Source organism: Pelophylax lessonae (genome assembly GCF_965119305.1).
Source record: "Pelophylax lessonae genome assembly, chromosome: 4".
NCBI classification, from domain to species: domain Eukaryota; kingdom Metazoa; phylum Chordata; class Amphibia; order Anura; family Ranidae; genus Pelophylax; species Pelophylax lessonae.
In genome coordinates this window covers 4339028-4358171 of record NC_138771.1, presented here as the reverse complement: position 1 = coordinate 4358171, position 19144 = coordinate 4339028, and positions in this window count along the sequence as shown.

The window sequence follows — 19144 nt, the reverse complement described above, 5'->3', positions numbered from 1 at the left end:
GGTCTGCATGGCTGTCGTCCAAGAAGGAATCCTCTTCTAAAGATGATGCACAAGAAAGCCCGCAAACAGTTTGCTAAAGACAAGCAGACTAAGGACATGGATTACTGGAACCATCTCCTGTGCTCTGAAGGGACCAAGATAAACTTATTTGGTTCAGATGGTGTCAAGCGTGTGTGGCGGCAACCAGGAGAGAAGTACAAAGACAAGTGTGCCTTGGCTACAGTCAATCATGGTGGTGGGAGTGTCATGGTCTGGGGCTGTATGAGTGCTGCCGGCACTGCGGAGCTACAGTTCATTGAGGGAACCATGAATGCCAACATGTACTGTGACATACTGAAGCAGAGCATGATCCCCTCCCTTCGGAGACTGGGCCGCAGGGCAATATTCCAACATAACAACCCCAAACACCTCCAAGATGACCACTGCCTTGCTAAAGAAGCTGAGGGTAAAGGTGATGGACTAGCCAAGCATGTCTCCTGACCTAAACCCTATTAAGCATCTGTAGGGCATTCTCAAATGGAAGGTGTAGGAGTGCAAGGTCCCCAACATCAACCAGCTCTGTGATGTCATCATGGAGGAGTGGAAGAGGACTCCAGTGGCAACCCTTGAAGCTCTGGTGAACTCCATGCCCAAGGGGGTTAAGGCAGTGCTGGAAAATAATGGTGGCCACACAAAATACTGACACTTTAGGCCCAATTTGGACATTGTCACTTAGGGGTGTACTGACTTTTGTTGCCAGCGGTTTAGACATTAATGGCTGTGTGTTGAGTTATTTTGAGGGGACAGCAAATTTACACTGTTATACAAGCTGTACACTCACTACTTTACATTGTAGCAAAGTGTAATTTCTTCAGTGTTGTCACATGAAAAGATAGAATAAAATATTTACAAAAATGTGAGGGGTGTACTCACTTTTGTGTGATACTGTACTTTCCCTTAAAATACAGTATATGTGAACCCTACATTTCAGAGTATTACTGGGGAATGGGATAGTGCAGGGCTTCAATAGCATTCCTCAGTAGGTTCTGAAATGAAAAAAATCAATTAAAAGCTTTTTTCACTTGCTTTGGTAAGTGACCTTATCCCTGCAGGCCAGGGCTATGGGGGAGGGGAGGTTGCTTGAAGTTGCAGGTATTCTAAGCATCAGCACCCTACAGGAGATGCGGAGTAGGTGCTCGGTGCTAGCGTATCGAGTTTCATGTCTCCTTATTAAACTGATGGGGCTTGGGCACCATACGGGTGAGCAGGCTTCTGTACCACCTTATGGCTCTGTGGCTGATTGGTCACTTTGCAACTTTGACTGCTTTAACTGTGTTTTTGCTGAGGCTAAGCAGTGCAGTACTAAAAACGAGAAAACAAACAAACACAAAGGGCGCACCGGCCTAGTGCATTATCCTCTAAAAAGGTTTATTCAAATAAGTTATAAAAATGCTTCCAAATGAGTTCTTGGTAAAGGCATATCAATTAGGTACGTAGTCATCAGCATCAAGATCAAAGGGTGATCTGTTCCCTGAAGCTGGAAAGGCTTACGCATTTCGAGGCTTAGCCTCTTCCTCAGAGCATCTGAGGAAGGGCTCTGAGGAAGAGGCTAAGCCTCGAAATGCGTAAGCCTTTCCAGCTTCAGGGGACGGTTCAGCCTTTGATCTTGATGCTGATGACTACGTACCTATTTGATATGCCTTTACCAATAACTCATTTGTGAGTATTTTTTTACCTGTTATTTGAATAAACCTTTGTAGAGGATAATGCACTAGGCCGGTGTGCACATGTGTTTGTTTTTTTCGTTTTTAGTGGTCTTAGACTACCCTGGTCTTGTAAGGGACTGCAAGGCCGAAGTTATCCAGTGATGCTGAGTCGAAAGTCGAAAGTTCCCAGCAGCTGCATGATTGTGGCTAAGGTGGATAGAGGATCACACCACTCTGAGTGCAGGAGATAGGTGCTTTGCACCAAATTTTTGGTTTGTTATATATATGAACAGTGCAGCAGCAGGGACAAGGACAAGGCATTTTGGCAGGATGTTTTGGGGAAGGTGGGTTTGGACCACACTCCCCTTACCTACGCCCCTGGTGGTTGTGACAGAACGCCTTGACACCCCGCTTGTGTGCTTCCGCCAATCAGTGCTTCCTGCTCTCCAAAGCCTTCCAGCAACCCAAAGAAATGCCACTCTAGGTGAGTGACCGACTCTCACACGTTGCGAACAGGAACCCAGAGTGCTGCGCAGCTCATCTGTGAGATTCAGAGACATGCAAAAATCCAGAATTTTGCTGCACTCCTTGGTAACTTTATTGAAGTATTAAAATCACATTACATCACTTCCAGCAGCCCGAGAGCTAATACCAGCCCTTTTACCCAAGTATCGTACACAGATACACGTACATCTTTTTTTGAACAGAAATACAGGTTTTTATACACTTCAAAATTAGGTCAGTCATCACATGAACAAAAAAATCAAATATTACCCAAAACATCACACAATGGTTAGATAACAAGGTGGAGTTGACACCAGCCTGATCCCATCGCGTAGGAACCTCCAAGAGATAGTCAAATTAGCTAACAGACATAACAATAGGTGACTCAATGAACTCAATTAACAATGGGAATTCACACCTAGGAGGCACACAATGGGAGAGACACACATAACATAAACAGTGATCCCACCCCTCCGTAGGCTGTCCGGCAATAGCATACAATAGTCTATGAGACAAACTCATACAATATTCCAGTAGTCTGAAAAGGTGGAACTAATAGATCTCTTGAGGGATATTGTTGATAAATATTTTTGTCCCAAGTGAAGGAGCCTCTCCAACCCAGTCTGCAGGAGGGGCACCATATTATCTCTGACCATTACCATATACAAGAATAATATTATAGCTTTCCATCCACTCCAGAAGGGAAGCTTTATTGTCCTTATTCAGAGAATTAATCCAAGCCTCGCTCTCAGTGTTCATCACATAGTTACATAGTAGGTGAGGTTGAATAAAGACAATAGTCCATCTAATTCAACCTGTGTAGGTGTGTGTGGCCGTAATAATCTCACATAGCCCTGAATGTTCTGATCCTTGAGATGTAAGTCTAAGAGACTTTTGAAAGCCACCATACTTCCCGCAGAAACCACCTCTTGTGGTAGAGAATTCCACAATCTTGTAGCCCTAACAGTAAAGGACCCCCCACGTTGCCTGAGGTTAAAACGCTTCTCTTCTAATTGCATTGTATGCCCTTGAGTCCTCATGCAATCCTTTCAACCGAATAGCTTTTTTTTTGTTGTCCATCATTAGAGAATTATCTGCTTTCTCCATGGGGCCATAATCAGTGGGTAGAAGGCTTGCCCCTAGTCCCCTCAAAAAGTCCCTGTCCTGGTTGGGTCTGTCACGGTGGTGATATCACTGAAGCAGCAAGTCCCAGTCTCAAGCCCTAAGTTCTAAGCCCCAATTTACATCTAAACATTTTTTTAGCCCATTTCACAATGTCTGACTATGCATGACTATGGTCAACATTACTGATAAACTGAGCTGCCCTGGGTTTGATTCGAGCAGGGTTTGGCAAATCCCCAAGAAGTTCTGTTGTCCGGCCTGAACCTCACTAAAATCAATGGGAGTCAAATCTGTCAAATCAAAAATGCCCATTTTCTAGGCTCATTGGCAAAAGGGTTGTCAAAAAATTGCATGGGGTGGCCACTGCCCTAGGGGACATGTACCAATCCAAAAACATGTTTTAAAATCCCATTCAGCTACGAACAGCGTTTCTTTTTTTTTTTTTTTTTTAAGTACTGACATTTACAAAGGCAAAAAGTGCTAGGAAATTACATTTCCTTGCTGGTGTTTTAGAAAATAAAATTCACGCATACACAAAGACCCCTCTAAAAAACTCCCAAAATAAATAGCTTAGACCTTTGAAAATGAAAAGAAAATAAGGAGAGCACCTCTAAGTGCAGTACAACTTTTAATTCAAAGAATAAAAAGATGCAGGATGTCCATCGCCCGGCTGGATCAACATAAGGTCCACGCTGTCCAGGCAGCATTAAGACTTGGTGTCAGGCAGAGATGGCTCCTGCGCTTCCGGAACCAGTGTGGAGAGCACCGGAGGAGGTGATTACGTCACATAGCGGGGGGGGGGGGGGTGCCCTTTTACATGTTTTTCTTGGCTATACAGTATTTCTAATCAACTTTGAGAGGAAAGAAAAGGTAGAGAGGAAGCTTGATGTTGTCTGTTATATCTAGAATCTGCCATTAAAATGCAAAGCAGAGACTTTTATGTACTCATCCAGATCATATAAAGAAAAAAAATGAGGTTTTTCCCCAGGTGTGGACCTCCAGTAACCTACAACGGCTAAACAATAGAGTTTAAGGATAAAATAAAACATAATCTTTATTGTACAATGTTAAAAAGGATAAAAATAAAGTTATCCTACCCCAAACATGGGGATTTATTACCTTATAATTAGCTATATGTAGCTCATTGAAAATACATACAATCACATATATACACAAAGATAGGTTAAATCCAGTATGGGTGGAATGTGCTTAGCCTGCTATCGGTAAGGTCAACGTGTTTCACCAGATGTTTGGCTTCCTCAGGACCCAGACAGGAAAATAATCAATTACCTAGAATAGTACAATATTAGTACCAAAATATAACAAATAAATCATACTGTCACAATCAGGGGTTAGGCTCGAAGACCAGTAGCTATAGCAGTGAAAGCTCGTGCAGGAACTTGTAGGATAGGAACACAGGCAGATCACCCAGGCAGATGATGCAGGCTCACCTGAAGTGCGGAATCTAAGTACTAACTATTAACCAGAGCTCCTGATGGTGGAGATGGATTTTCCTGCATGTTAGCACCAGGTCGCGGTCCTCAGGTTCGCCCCACCAGGAGGTGAGCAAGCCAGGGTCGAATAGCAGATATAGCAGGTAGGGATCAAGCAGAAGCGCAGTCAAGGAATAGTCAAGGTCGGAAATGAGTAGTTGCAGGTTGGGATAAGCAGAAGCAAAGTGGAGGAACAAACTAAATGTCGAGACCAGACCAGGACCATGTCGAGACCAGGACCAGAGCTCCTGATGGTGGAGATGGATTTTCCTGCATGTTAGCACCAGGTCGCGGTCCTCAGGTTTGCCCCACCAGGAGGTGAGCAAGCCAGGGTCCAATAGCAGATATAGCAGGTAGGGATCAAGCAGAAGCGTAGTCAAGGAATAGCCAAGGTCGGTAATGAGTAGTTGCAGGTTGGGATAAGCAGAAGCAAAGTGGAGGAACAAGCTAAATGTCGAGACCAGACCAGGACCATGTTGAGACCAGGATCAGAGCTCCTGATGGTGGAGATGGATTTTCCTGCATGTTAGCACCAGGTCGCGGTCCTCAGGATCGCCCCACCAGGAGGTGAGCAGGCCAGGATCGAATAACAGATATAGCAGGTAGGGATCAAGCAGAAGCGTAGTCAAGGAATAGTCAAGGTCGGTAATGAGTAGTTGCAGGTTGGGATAAGCAGAAGCAAAGTGGAGGAACAAGCTAAATGTCGAGACCAGACCAGGACCATGTTGACACCAGGACCAGAGCTCCTGATGGTGGAGATGGATTTTCCTTCATGTTAGCACCAGGTCGCGGTCCTCGGGTTCGCCCCACCAGGAGGTGAGCAAGCTAGGGTCGAATAGCAGATATAGCAGGTAGAGATCAAGCAGAAGCGTAGTCAAGGAATAGCCAAGGTCGGTAACGAGTAGTTGCAGGTTGGGATAAGCAGAAGCAAAGTGGAGGAACAAGCCAAATGTCGATAACGAATGGTAGCGAAGATACGGATGGCAGCAGGGGAGACAAGCGAGATATTGGCTGGGAAGGCACAATATTTTGGCAAACAGGAAGTGCAGAGAAATGGCTTAAATCAGGAAGTTCATGGGAGGAGCAAAGGCTTCAAGGTTCAAGGCAAATAAGATTCAAGGCAGGACCATTTAAGGATTTATCAAGTGAACTGTCGAGCATTCCAGGTGGCTCAGTAAGCAGAGTCATTGCCAGACACAGTAGAGGTCCCAGGTTCAAGTCCAGGTCGTGACACATACACAGCACAACTCTCACATTTATAGGTAAAATTGATCCAGGGAATATCGGATTGCCTCTCAGGAGATCAGGAAGGAGTTGTTTCCTCTGCTGGAGCCAATTAGGTCATGCTGTGCTGCGGTTTTTGATCCTCTGGACCAACTGTGGGTATATGATTGTTTAAATGGGATTGTAAAGTTGTGTTTTTTTTTTTTTGTATTGGTTAAACTAGATGGACTTGTGTCTTTTTTCAACCTAACTAACTATGTAACAATACATATGTTTCTTATATGTGTGAATCTTCACATTCCTACTGACGAGTACGGCAGCCGAATGTCCACCCATTAACGCCCAAGGCCGGCACAGGGGTACAACAAGCGGATTGCACCCCAACAAGCACATGAATGGAGGTGGCCAGGCTATTAGATCTAGAACCTTTCTTTATGATAGAAAGGAACAGACCACCAATCTAACGGGGCATTTCTCAAGTGGTCACCAATGTGAGGGAACGCTACAGTTTTCACTGTCTGCCTTTCTTTTTGGCCATTTTTGTTATAATTTGTTTCATTTTTTTTATTATTATTATTATTACAGAAAATGATTTTGTCACATAGAGCGGTCCTAAGACCCCGTTCACACTGGGGCGACGCTACTTGCCGGGGCGACCTCACAGGTCGCGGTACGCAGCTCGCACCGTGACCTCGGAGCGGCCGGCACGGACTTCATATCATTGAAGTCAATTCAGGTCGCTCCGGGTCACCCCAAAGAAGCTCCGGACCCTTTTTCTAAGTCGGAGGGACTTGTGTCGCTCCTATTAGAACGGGTCCACAGCTTCTCTATGGCAGGCGACCTACGGCGACCTGTCAGGCGACCAGGTCGCCTGACAGGTCGCCCCAGTGTGAACGGGGTCTAAGTCTCTCTTACTGTAAAAACATCAGATTCCTTATTCTTTAGTCCCAGCTTACTGTTCACCCCAATGTCCTGTGAGCTTTAGATATAGTAATTATTAGGAAGGGTTCCCTGGGACGTGAAGTTTATATCCAGGGTTCATCCTTGTTAGAGAGGGTATGAAAGGCTTCTCTGCTAACTCCAGATACATCACATCTGTATTATATCCTACCACAAACTCACTTAATAAAGCAAAGTGCAGTAACCCATGGCAACAAAACAGAACTCCTATCTCAGCAGACAGCAGAATTCTGAATGTTTGCTTTAAGAAAGTGAACTTTGAGAATCAGATTTGCTCTTTACACGATCTTATTACATAAGCCGGCTATTCTGTAGATATGTTCGCCGTCTCCTTCCACGAAATGTCAGTTCACGGGGTTCTCTTCAAATTTAAAATGAAGATCATACTTTAAAGGGTGACATGAAATTTCCTCCAGCATAGGCTGTGATCAGGGCTGTATTAAGAACACCATGGGCCTGGTGCGAAGGATATTGGAGGGCCTTGTTTGGGATAAAATACAACAAAAACACAAACATTTTTTGTTAAAATAAATTATTAAAACAAGTTAAAATAAATAGATAGATTTGGGGGGGGGGGAGTGGGGGGAGTGAAAGATAGGGGAGAGAGTGAGGAGGGTAAAATACGGGGGTGGGGGGGAGGTGCCTATGGGTAGCGTAAGTAGAGTAGTGTAACGGAACCGCAACCCACACTTTGCTTGTGGACTTCAGTCAGTATACGGCTTCCTCACAGTCATGTACATAGATATCAGATTTTCCAGCTGCCCCCATACAGAGCTAGCCGACAACTTAGATTGTACTGGAATCTTCTCTTTATTGAACATTTACACAGAATTTATATACAGCATGGACCTCCCCCTCCTGATCAGATTACCACACAGAGGTCATGGGTTGCCTGATTACATTATCATATGCAGATGAAATTGTATACAGAAATATAATTAACCTGAACTAATTATCTAGCCATCTGGACAGAAACAATATGTGAGTTCATTAACATTTAACAATGGGACAGACAGGCTTAACAGAATACACGTCTCATCTCAATAGACAGACAATAGGAAAAGACTGCCAGTGACAGTCTGTCCGTCTCCTACATTGAAGTACATGGAATACACATCTAAGCCTTGCTTTAATTATTTAGGAGTCACAGACTTCATGGCAACAGATTATAGGTCTGACAGTGTAAAGTGGTATTAAATCTTCATTGTTCTTGAGAGATATTGTTGATAAATATTACTCTTCCATTTGAAGTTATGCAAACCATTTTCTCGGTGTCCATTAAGTATCTGTCTTTCACTCCCAGTGACAGTGAGTACTGTTACAAGCAGTAATACTAAGGTGTAAATAAAATCAGCGCAGAACAAGAAATCAAAAATAATAACAGTAGCTGTACACCCAGGGTCAAATTATCAAATCCCATAATAATCAATCCATAATAAATCAGTGCAGTGCTCTAAACTAATATATAGTAAATAAAATATAAAATCAAATAGAATGAATCAGAATATAGAGAGTCCCATAAAGTGACATAAGTGCTGCAAATTGACACTCGTGGGTAATCAGGTGTTAGATCTCCTCCACCAGTAATGCAAGCCTCTCACCTCAAAGGGCGACCCCTGAATTAACAGATGGGTCAAATCACGCTTTTCACCTCCAGGACACAAGGATTTAGAACCCTCTAGCACAAATCTCTAGTCAGGTCAGATATATCCACAAATAAGGACGTAACGCGTACGGAGGAGGAGGGAAGGACTTGACGTCACCTTCGGTCATCCTGTTCCACATTGATGTACATACGCTGGAATCACAGGGCACTGGGTCATAGTGTCGCTTATGTAAGCATTTTTATTTATAAATAAAGCACCTTATTAGAAAAGGAAAGCACTATATGTATGTTTTACTTTTATATGATATCTGCCGGGGAGTCCTGGAGGGACAAGCTTGGAGGGACACATTCATTGCTTTATTTTCGTCCTTATTTGTGGATACGTATGGCCTGACTGGAGATTTGGGATAGAGGGTTCTAAATCCTTCTGCCATGGTGGTGAAAAGCGTGATTAGACCCATCTGTTAATTCAGGGGTCACCCTTTGAGGTGAGAGTAGTAATACTGCCTGCCGCCCGCGTTGTACATGTCAATGGCGCCTGCCATCCCTTGATTTTCATATTAAGCATGTGTACACACACAGAGCAGGGCTGGGCAGCATTAGTTACTTACTGGGCCGGGCCTATATCAAGGTAGGGGCCTGGAGCTAGAGCTCCAATAGCCCCTCATGTTATTCCAGCCCTGGCTGTGATAATTAACACACAATATGCTGACTTTGTGGTAAAGCTGTAAAATGTCCTAAAAGCCTAAAAGACATAAATATTCCACAATATTCCTGAGAGTGGGGATGTCCCATTGGGGCGTTGGGGTGAGATTGTTCTCTAATAAACTCTGTAAACACCCGTGTAAGTTCACATTTAGCAACAGAGACCAAATTAAAACCACTTCTTCATATACTCGGAAACGGTCAACAGACCTAGAACTGATTAGACATGATTGGTCTCAAATATGGGAGACAACTCAATTCTGCTCAACCACTCGGGTAGTGAAAGAGACCAATTTTAAGGTCATGACAAGATGGTATCTGGCTCCCCCCAGATTTGCCCATTTATGTTCCAGGGCACTCTATTTTCTGCTTTAGGGGATGGGGACAGGTAGGAACATTCTTGGTCAACAGACCTAGAACTGATTAGACATGATTGGTCCCAAATATGGGAGACAACTAAATTCTGCTCAACCCGTCTGTTAGTGGAAGAGACCAACTTTAAGGTCATGACAAGATGGTATCTGGTTCCCCCCCAGCTTTGTCCATTTATGTTCCAGGGCACTCTGTTTTCTGCTTTAGGGGATGTGGCCGGGTGGGAACATTCTTCCATGTGTGGTGGACCTGTCCTGTGGTACATCGTTTCTGGAAAGAAGTTCTACAGATGATCTTGGAGCTCGTGGAGCTCCCCTACTAGTCCTACTAGTACCAGATTTCCCTCTAGGCACTGTAGGCATATGCCTACAGGCGCCCTTCCTAGGGGGGGTGCCCATCTGTACGAGTTATTTTTTTTTTTCCCTTTTTCTCTGCCAGGTCCGTACATCATACGGACCTGACAGCGGGGGGTTTCACACACAATCCACTGTATTGTATGTAAAACTGACAGGCAGACTCTAGCCTGTCAGGTGAAAGCATTCAGGCGATGCTGCCTGATTGATTCCACACACCCCTGGTTCCGCCCTCCCTGCCTGCGTGCTTGCTTACCTCCACCATGTATTCCGGAATCATCTGAAGTCCCAGATGATGTCTTTGAAGACGAAAGCGTTGGTTTTCTTACCATTCAGGCCATTGCACTATGATCTTGTATACTGGATAATGTTACAAGCGCTATAGGGAATGATGTAAATTTTCTACTTTTTTAAATACAATTTGGAGATACAGTTTTACAATATGTGGAGCCTTTCTTTATCACTATGGTCCAACGCACTCTTTGACACCAATCTATGCAGAGCAGATTCATCGCGTTGTTACATGTGGAAACATTTGGAGTCTTCTAGTACCACTCCTGGACACATTCAAAACGTGGTTGACCCAGTACTTGTATGGGTAACGTAGTCCATATGTTCCGGTAAGCAGTCATTTTTACCAGTGGCGGAAGGTTTTCACATTGAGGATTGGAGCACAGAAGGCGGCACCACCCTGTTCTGTGATTATTCACTGCACTGGGATATGTTTTCTATCCTGTGGACTTTATACCCTTGGACTGCCCTGTCATTTTATTATTGTTTGGTATGATATATATATATTTCTTCACATTTTTTATTGAGTTTATTATGGGATATTTATTTTACGATTTGGTTTAGCGCTGCACTTTCTTTGATTATCTACTATAGTTGCATCACTGTTTCAGAAAACTAATATAAAAAAACGTTTCACTTACTGGGAGCATGCCTGATCCCACCGAATCAGGTGGACCACAAACCAACAATACTGGTAATATAACAATAAACAACGAGGGGGATTTTTGGAAATTATGTAGGAAATTAGAAGCAGCATACAAATACCATACCACTCAGTGGTGGGATATAACATTCCTCTAAATGTATTTGTCGGAGGGACACTAGATGTTTAAATATCCTGAATGAGGAGGAACTCATTACAAGCAAACAGAACAAATTCTCAAGGGAGTTTGTTTTGCGTGCGTTTCTAGCAAGGGTTACTTTGCGGTACAACCAAGGAAGCTCAGACCTCTGCAGGGTATAAATGTACTTTTACTAAACAAAAGCATGCTGTACATATAAACTATTACAATATTAGGAACATATCACAAGACTGGCAGATATAACAATGCCTAACACATGAACAGCCTATGGTCTGTAAACAGCAGAAATACGCTTCTTAAACATACAACACTTGTCCCAAGAATATTGAATACTTAGCTCGGGTGGTGGGATTCCAATGGATGTCTGCAGCAACAAGACAAAGAAAGGTCCTCGCCGCATGTTTTCTCCAACTACAAACTGTTGTGGAAATTTTGATTTTAGTTTAAATCAGGGGTTCTTAACCTTGTTGGAGGTACTGAACCCCACCAGTTTCATATGCGCATTCACCGAACCCTTCTTAATTGGAAAAATAAAATATGATTTTTTCAAATTCAAAACATAGGTATATATTATTTTAGGTATATATTTATACATAGGTGCGCAAAATGAACAAAACCATTAAGAACAAAGAACAAAACCATTAAAACATGATTTTCACACAAAAACATAATGAATATTTACTGCAAATTAGTGTGACTCCTGCTGTTGTCTTTCAGAGACCAGTTCAGAAATGTGCGGCTTTATCAGGGCAAGTGCTGCTCTCATGTCATTATCATGTCACCTCACCCTGGCCTGCTGTAAGGGGGGATCTATATGGGGGACGGGACCTCACCTCACCCTGGCCTGCTGTAAGGGGGGATCTATATGGGGGACGGGACCTCACCTCACCCTGGCCTGCTGTAAGGGGGGAAATCTATATGGGGGACGGGACCTCACCTCACCCTGGCCTGCTGTAAGGGGGGATCTATATGGGGGACGGGACCTCACCTCACCCTGTCCTGCTGTAAGGGGGGAGATCTATATGGGGGATGGGACCTCACCTCACCCTGGCCTGCTGTAAGGGGGATCTATATGGGGGACAGGACCTCACCTCACCCTGGCCTGCTGTAAGGGGAAATCTATATGGGGGACGGGACCTCATCTCACCCTGGCCTGCTGTAAGGGGGGATCTATATGGGGGACCTGGTCCCCATATAGATCCCCCTTACAGCAGGCCAGGGTGAGGTCCTCCATATAGATCCCAGGTCCCCCATATAGATCCCCCCTTACAGCAGGCCAGGGTGAGGTGAGGTCCCGTCCCCCATATAGATCTCCCCCCTTACAGCAGGACAGGGTGAGGCGAGGTCCGGACCCTGGCCTGCTGTAGGGGGGGATCTATATGGGGGACCCCAGAGTGACCTAACCTCACCCTGGCCTGCTGTAAGGGGGGATCTATATGGGGGACCCCAGAGTGACCTAACCTCACCCTGGCCTGCTGTAGGGGGGGATCTATATGGGGGACCTTACCCTGGCCTACTGTAAGGGGGGATCTATAAGGGGGATCATGTCCCCCATATAGATCCCCCCTTACAGCAGGCCAGGGTGAGATGAGGTCCCGTCCCCCATTAAGATCTCCCCCCTTACAGCAGGCCAGGTTCCCCATAAAATAGATCCCCTTTACATAGTCTTCTCAGTGGTCTCACACAGTCAGTCAGACAGTCAGTCAGTCATTAGACTAGTACAGCCAGTACTACTCCAGTCCTACCTTTTTTTCACCTGTGTCCCGACTCCTGATCACAGGCTAGGTTTTCCTCCTGCAGGCTGCAGCACCACTGTCACCACTGGCTCTCTGGCCTCTCACCTGCCAGCTTCTTCTGCTGCTGCGGCTGCCTGGCCTGGTGGTTCTCTCCCGCGCTGCGCTGGGCGGCCGCTGCATGGGTTAGTCCCTCCCCCAGAAGTCCCTCTCCGCACGCCTGGTCTGTCTCCCCCCCCCCCACCACTACACAGTGGGCGACGCCGGCTCTGGCTGGATTGGATTTGGCCGGGAGCCGAGCTGCACAGCCAGCAGTGAGAGTGAGCCAGGGGCAGAGAGAGCTGCGAGTGCGAGCGGAAGGACATGCCCGAAACTGGAGAAATAGTCCCTGACAGCGAAGTGGTACTAGCGGAGGGTGTGCCGAACCCTCGAGACTGACCCACCGAACCCCTGGGGTTCGCCGAACCCAGGTTAAGAACCACTGGTTTAAATAGTCATTATGTCTCCCAGTGTCGGTTTTACCGATAATCGCTATTCACAGCGATTATCACTTTAACTGTCATTGTAGGAAAGACTTGCTGGTGAAAATCTTCCAATGGATGAGATGGCAAAATACTTGTAGTAAAGAGAGTCCATCGCATAGGTCTATGTCTGCGGTTCAGGGCCCTGCGCTGCTGAGATATGTCTGTGATATGGAAAATTCTTATTTTACCAAGATTAATAGACTGCTCCTTATAGTCACATTTGATCGGTGTGACTGGGGGGGGGGGGGGGCTGCTGCTATTATCTTATGCAGATAAAACCTCATCAACTGGAACAAATAGAATGGTCACTATCAAAATTGGTTTGTATATACGATTCATGTTTGATGGAAACCCACCAACAGGTAATGGAGTACATGTTTATGGATTGACATGAATGAACAATGAAAAGTCATGTGCTTTCTGGCAGTTTAGTCTTTTGTTCACTCTTGTCCATCTATGGGCGTGTACTTCACAGCTTCTATTGTGCTTTTTGAATGTATGCGTATCTGTGATTGGTGTCCATGAAGCCACTCCCTGTAACTCACTTACTTGCTGTAAATAAACAAGCCCTGCTCAGAACACAGGAAAAACACAGAAGGAGGCACACACACACACACACACACACACACTGACACACACACACACACACACACACACACTGACACACACACACACACACACACACACTGACACACACACACACACACACACACACACACTGACACACACACACACACACACACACACACTGACACACACACACACAGACATAGACACACAGACACAAGCTCACATAGCCATTTAAGAGACACATAACCTCTCACACATAAACTCTCACACACAAACACTTACTCTTACACAAATGCACACACATACATATCCAATGGAGAGAGACCTGGCAGATGGCATCGAAATGACCCAGCGCGTCTGTTCCTTTCTTTATCGCCGAGCGCTTGGTAAATCCTTATGTAAAAGAGCGGCGCATTTGTACTTTTCAGTACAAGCCCTTTTAATTTCCAGCACAGTAATGGCGAGCTTGGTAGCCCTAACACATCGTTCCTAGCTTCTCAGCGGACAAACAGGAGGGAAGTGAGTCCGGTTTTGTTACAACAAAGGCGCCGTGTGGTAAGACATTTCATTTCAGTTTTTGAAAATTTGTTGTTGTTCTAAACCAGGGCTTACTTTCTTTGTCCGCTGTGGAAGTTATAAACAAAAGCTTAGCAAAAGAACCTTTTCATTTGCAGCGTTCGCTCTTTTGTGTAACGATGGGGTTATTTCTATTAATATTTGTGGCTAGGGATCAGGTCTGTTACGTTCTCAGTTAATACATCCTGGGGTTGTGATATATGTGTTAAATATTGCCTTGTAACATCTGTTGTAATATCAGCTTTGTTCGATGAGATAACAATATATTATCGATCGATTGTTGGTTTGGGCGGCAGATTGGTTGGTGTGTGTGCTGGATTGGTTTTTGGCGGGAACTCGTTTATTAGTGAAACTGGGTTTTTTGCTTTGGACTCTGATGTTTGAATTGAGCATATAGCAGACGGTTTTGGACTGAGTTTCTATATTAAGTAGCAAATTGTATTGTGCAGCCCCAAAACCAGCATTTCCACCAGGATAGCTATTGTCTCTGAATACAGCTGATCCTGTAAAAAACAGTTTTTCCTGTCTTTTGTATATATTTTTGTTGTTGTGTACGAAGAAGCACATGGTTGCTCAAACTCTTTGTTTTGTGCAACTCTTTTGTGTGGGCCATGTGTTCAGATGGCAGCCATTTTGTAACATGTGGTTATGATGTCATTTCTTTTGTGTGGGCCATGTGCTCGGATGGCAGCCATTTTGTAACATGTGGTTATGATGTCATTTCCTTTGTGTGGACCATGTGCTTGGCAGCCATTTTGTTAAATGGAGTTGAGACCCATGTGGCTGAAATGCTATTTTGAGCTTTAAAACATTTTTCTCTTTTTTGGTAGTTTTAAATGGCAACTTTGTGATGTTATTTTTGCACTGTATTTCAGTTTAAAAGTAATGTTTTTTTCATTTTAATTGAAATCCGGCATCTAGGAAGATTTTCTTACAGGATCATTGCAGTGTTTTTCTAGCTAGCTTTGTTCATCTTTTTGTTCATATTTAGCACAGATATAGATATATACATATCCAACCCATCAGTTTTTGTTTTTTGTGTTTTTGTCTGTTTTCAGGGGTAACTATTTTTTTGTTTTGTAAGTTTTTGGTTAAGCTGTTTTTGTGGTGTATTTTGTCTCATTTTTGTTGTAACTAAGTTTTTTCCAATGATAAGAGTACATTGTGGAGTGACTGATATTGGATTCAGTTTTTCAGGGTTGTTTTGTACTGAGCGGTGGTTTCTCACAGAGGTAGTTTTCGGTACTGCAGGTTGGATTTTAGGTAGAGAGGTTATATCTTCCAGTGTGCAATCAGTAACCGGCATCTTGATTTAAATTTTTAATGCAACATCAAGGAATAGACTGAAGCCAAGGTTTGTATAGGGAGGACTTTCATTGTACTTTCGGGGTTGTTTGGCTGCACGGGTTAGGTGGAAACGAACGTGTGTACTTTGAGCCATCTACGTGAAACGGGTGATTGCGACACGCTTGTTTCAGCCTTCAACGTGTGAGGAGTAGATACCGAAACCCTCCCCACATTTGGCCGTGTATAATAATCGGAGCTGGGGAGCGAGTGGGGGTTGATGAGCTGTATAGCCGTACGAAGCCACCGGGTTGAAGTCTTCTAGCTGACCGGCGCAGGGCCGTGTAAAATAACCGGAGTCCAGAAGCAGGCCAACACTGTCAAAGTTGGCACCTAGCAGTGTTGCTCCTAAACCAGGTGCAAGGAAGTGATTCGAATCGGCATGGTTAATGGTTTATCCATGCAATGGGGGGTAACGCAGGTCCCCCAGGCTAGCCAAACAACTTTCGCGGTACATGAAGTCTGAGTTTGGGGCTCGGGCCATGAGACCTCTCAGGAAGGGGAATAACCAAGGGAAACAGTTGGTACATCCCTTTGGAAGGTGTTTTTGATGTCTGGAGATGGGAGGAGTTCATTATTGAATTCAGAACTAGGCTCCAGGCGACAGAGATGCTAAGTGTAGCGCAATTGTGGCTTCAGAGATCTATTATGGTCAATCAGCAAGGCGTGCTTGAGGCGGTTTCAGGCTGGAAGAACCGCATTATGTACACTTGGTCTGATGAGATAGCCGAGCCCAGCGATCTGGTGAGAGAAGTGGAGGAAGCTCTTCCTGGGCTAACTTTAATAAGACGAGCCAGATCCGCTGACACTGAACCTGTCTCTGCACTTTAATCTCCGTTTTCTTCAGTTCACAGTGCAGACTTTGATACTGGTAACACCCTCCCACCTCACAGTGTCTCTATCTTTCAACAGCCTGTCATAACAGCTGAACCCTTTCCTTCTAACACTGTGGCAAACTAGAAGTTCTTTTAACAGGTCTGCTATGGATGTGGAAAGTCAGGGTACATCAGGCATAATTGTCCTACCAACCCGGCTGGTCCGTGGGGTAAGTGGCAATTTATTCCGGAGGATCCGGAAAATTCAAGGTAGGTATGGTCAGAAACGACTATGACTTATCATAAGGCGTTGATAAACTGGTGTCAGCTCACATCCTAGAGGAACTAAAATAGCCCCTCCCTTGCCTCGCTGACACCGATACAGCCAAAATGGTCTTAAGATCTCAAGACCCTAGAGGCAAGGTTCCCCTTCCAGGGAAGACAACTCCCACTGTAGGTCTCACAGGCCAGACAGTGTCAGTGACTGAACCTCTCTATTGCAGGCTAGGCCAGCTTTGCAAGGAGAAGCTTGTTTTTTTTTTAGGTCATTGCATTTCTCTAGGTACCCAACATCTAACCACTCAGAGAATGCAGACATTGAAGGAGTCCTCGTAACCTTAAACGATGCACTATTTTGGAACCCTGCGTCTCTTCTTCCTGTTAAGAATGAAGAGAAGGGGGGAGAAGGCCGTGCGGAAAAATGGTAATTTTCAAAACTTTATCTCGCTTTCTTTCTCTTTTTCTCTTTTTCTCTCTCTCTCTCTCTCTCTCTCTTTTCTCTCTTTCTCTTTCTCTCTCTCTCTCTCTCTCTCTCTCTCTCATCAATTTCCAAATTTAGTAAGAACAACACGATTGTCTTTCTTTGATGGAGTGGCAATCAGCGGCTGTCAGCCCAGTGAAGGAGACCCCCATTCCAGTTGCTAACCTTTTTGTCGATGGTTCCAGGTACTACACCCCAGATGGTAAGACATAGAGATCAGAGGATCAATTTCTATACAGATTCGAGATACGCTTTTTGGACTGGCACATGATTGTAGTCCTGTCTGAAAGGCAAGAGGGTTCTTGACTAGTTTGGGGGGGTCGGTGAAACGTGCGGGGTTAATAGAGCTGTTCATTGCCTTTTGCTTGCCACACGAGATAACCATTCTGAAGGTAAAGGCTCATACTACTGAGACGACTATGGAAGCCAATGGAAATGCCTTGGCAGATAGAGCTGCTAAGGAAGGTGCTCTGAGCCCGGTGACAGAGACCCTAATGCTATCCATCCCCTCTGATGTGTTAAGAAGCTGCAGTCCCAAGCGGAAGTGCAGGAAAAGAGGAGATGGATGGTTTTGGGGGCTACACAGGGTCCAGATGACATCTGGGGTCTTGATGGTAACTGGTGTTTACCCAGATCCCTTTTTCCAGTGACGGCCCACTCGACTCATTACCTTGGGCACCAGTCAAAGATGGTTATGTGTGCCTAGGTGGAGGAGCATTGGATTGGCCCTGGCTTTACTACCGCAGCCGAGAAGGCACCCACCCAAACCGGAATATCCCTTTTAGCGCATTCGGATAGACTATATCACTTTGCCGGGGAACGAGCGTGTCTTGGTCTGTCCGGATATGTTTTCTGGGTGTCCAGAGGCTTGGTCCGTGCACAATGCCATTGCCACTGCCACCACGAAAAAGATCCTGTCTGAGATAGTTTGTCGCAAGGGGGCTGCCTGGAACGATTGAGTCAGATCGCGGATCACACTTCACTGGTCAGATCTTTTTAGAGGTATGTACGGCGCTTCAGGGATTAGCGGTAAGCCTGAACGGCTGAATTGAAAGAGCCACGGCTCAAATGTTTTCTCATTGCTCTTTACCCCAACAGGAATGTCCCATGGGTTATCACCCTACAAAGTTTTGTTTGGGAGTCAACCAGAGCCTGGATTGTGCTTTCCTCAGCAGCTGTCATTTTTACATTCTCAGCTGACGGGGTGGGTGCAGTCCTGGCAAAGGGAGCTCCAAAAGGTCCATCATAGGGTTCGGGAGTCTCTCCCGGACCCTGACACGATAACCGGTGTACATTCTGTCCAAGCAGGTGACTGAGTAAACGTCAAGGGACAGGATTGGAGCGGAGGAATTACCAGGTTCAGCTGACAACGCCGACTTCCTTGAGGTTCTGGATCCATGCCAACCACTGCAAAAAGCTGCTCAACTCCATCCAAGAATGATAATGAGGAGTATCGTTTTTTATTTACATATTTAGCAAGTGTGTTTTAGCAAGGGTAATGCATTTTCAGCTGGCCAAGACGGCAAACAGGTCTAATGGCTGGGTGTGCTCCAAACTCCCACCTAGCTATTACACCCCAGCAATGGCAGACGTTCGTATCATCATGAAGACAACCAAGAGACACTTGTGCACAGAACTTAATGACACATTCCTAGAGGGTAACATCAGTTATAGTTTTAATGTTAGCTCTGGCTCCTGTTCTTT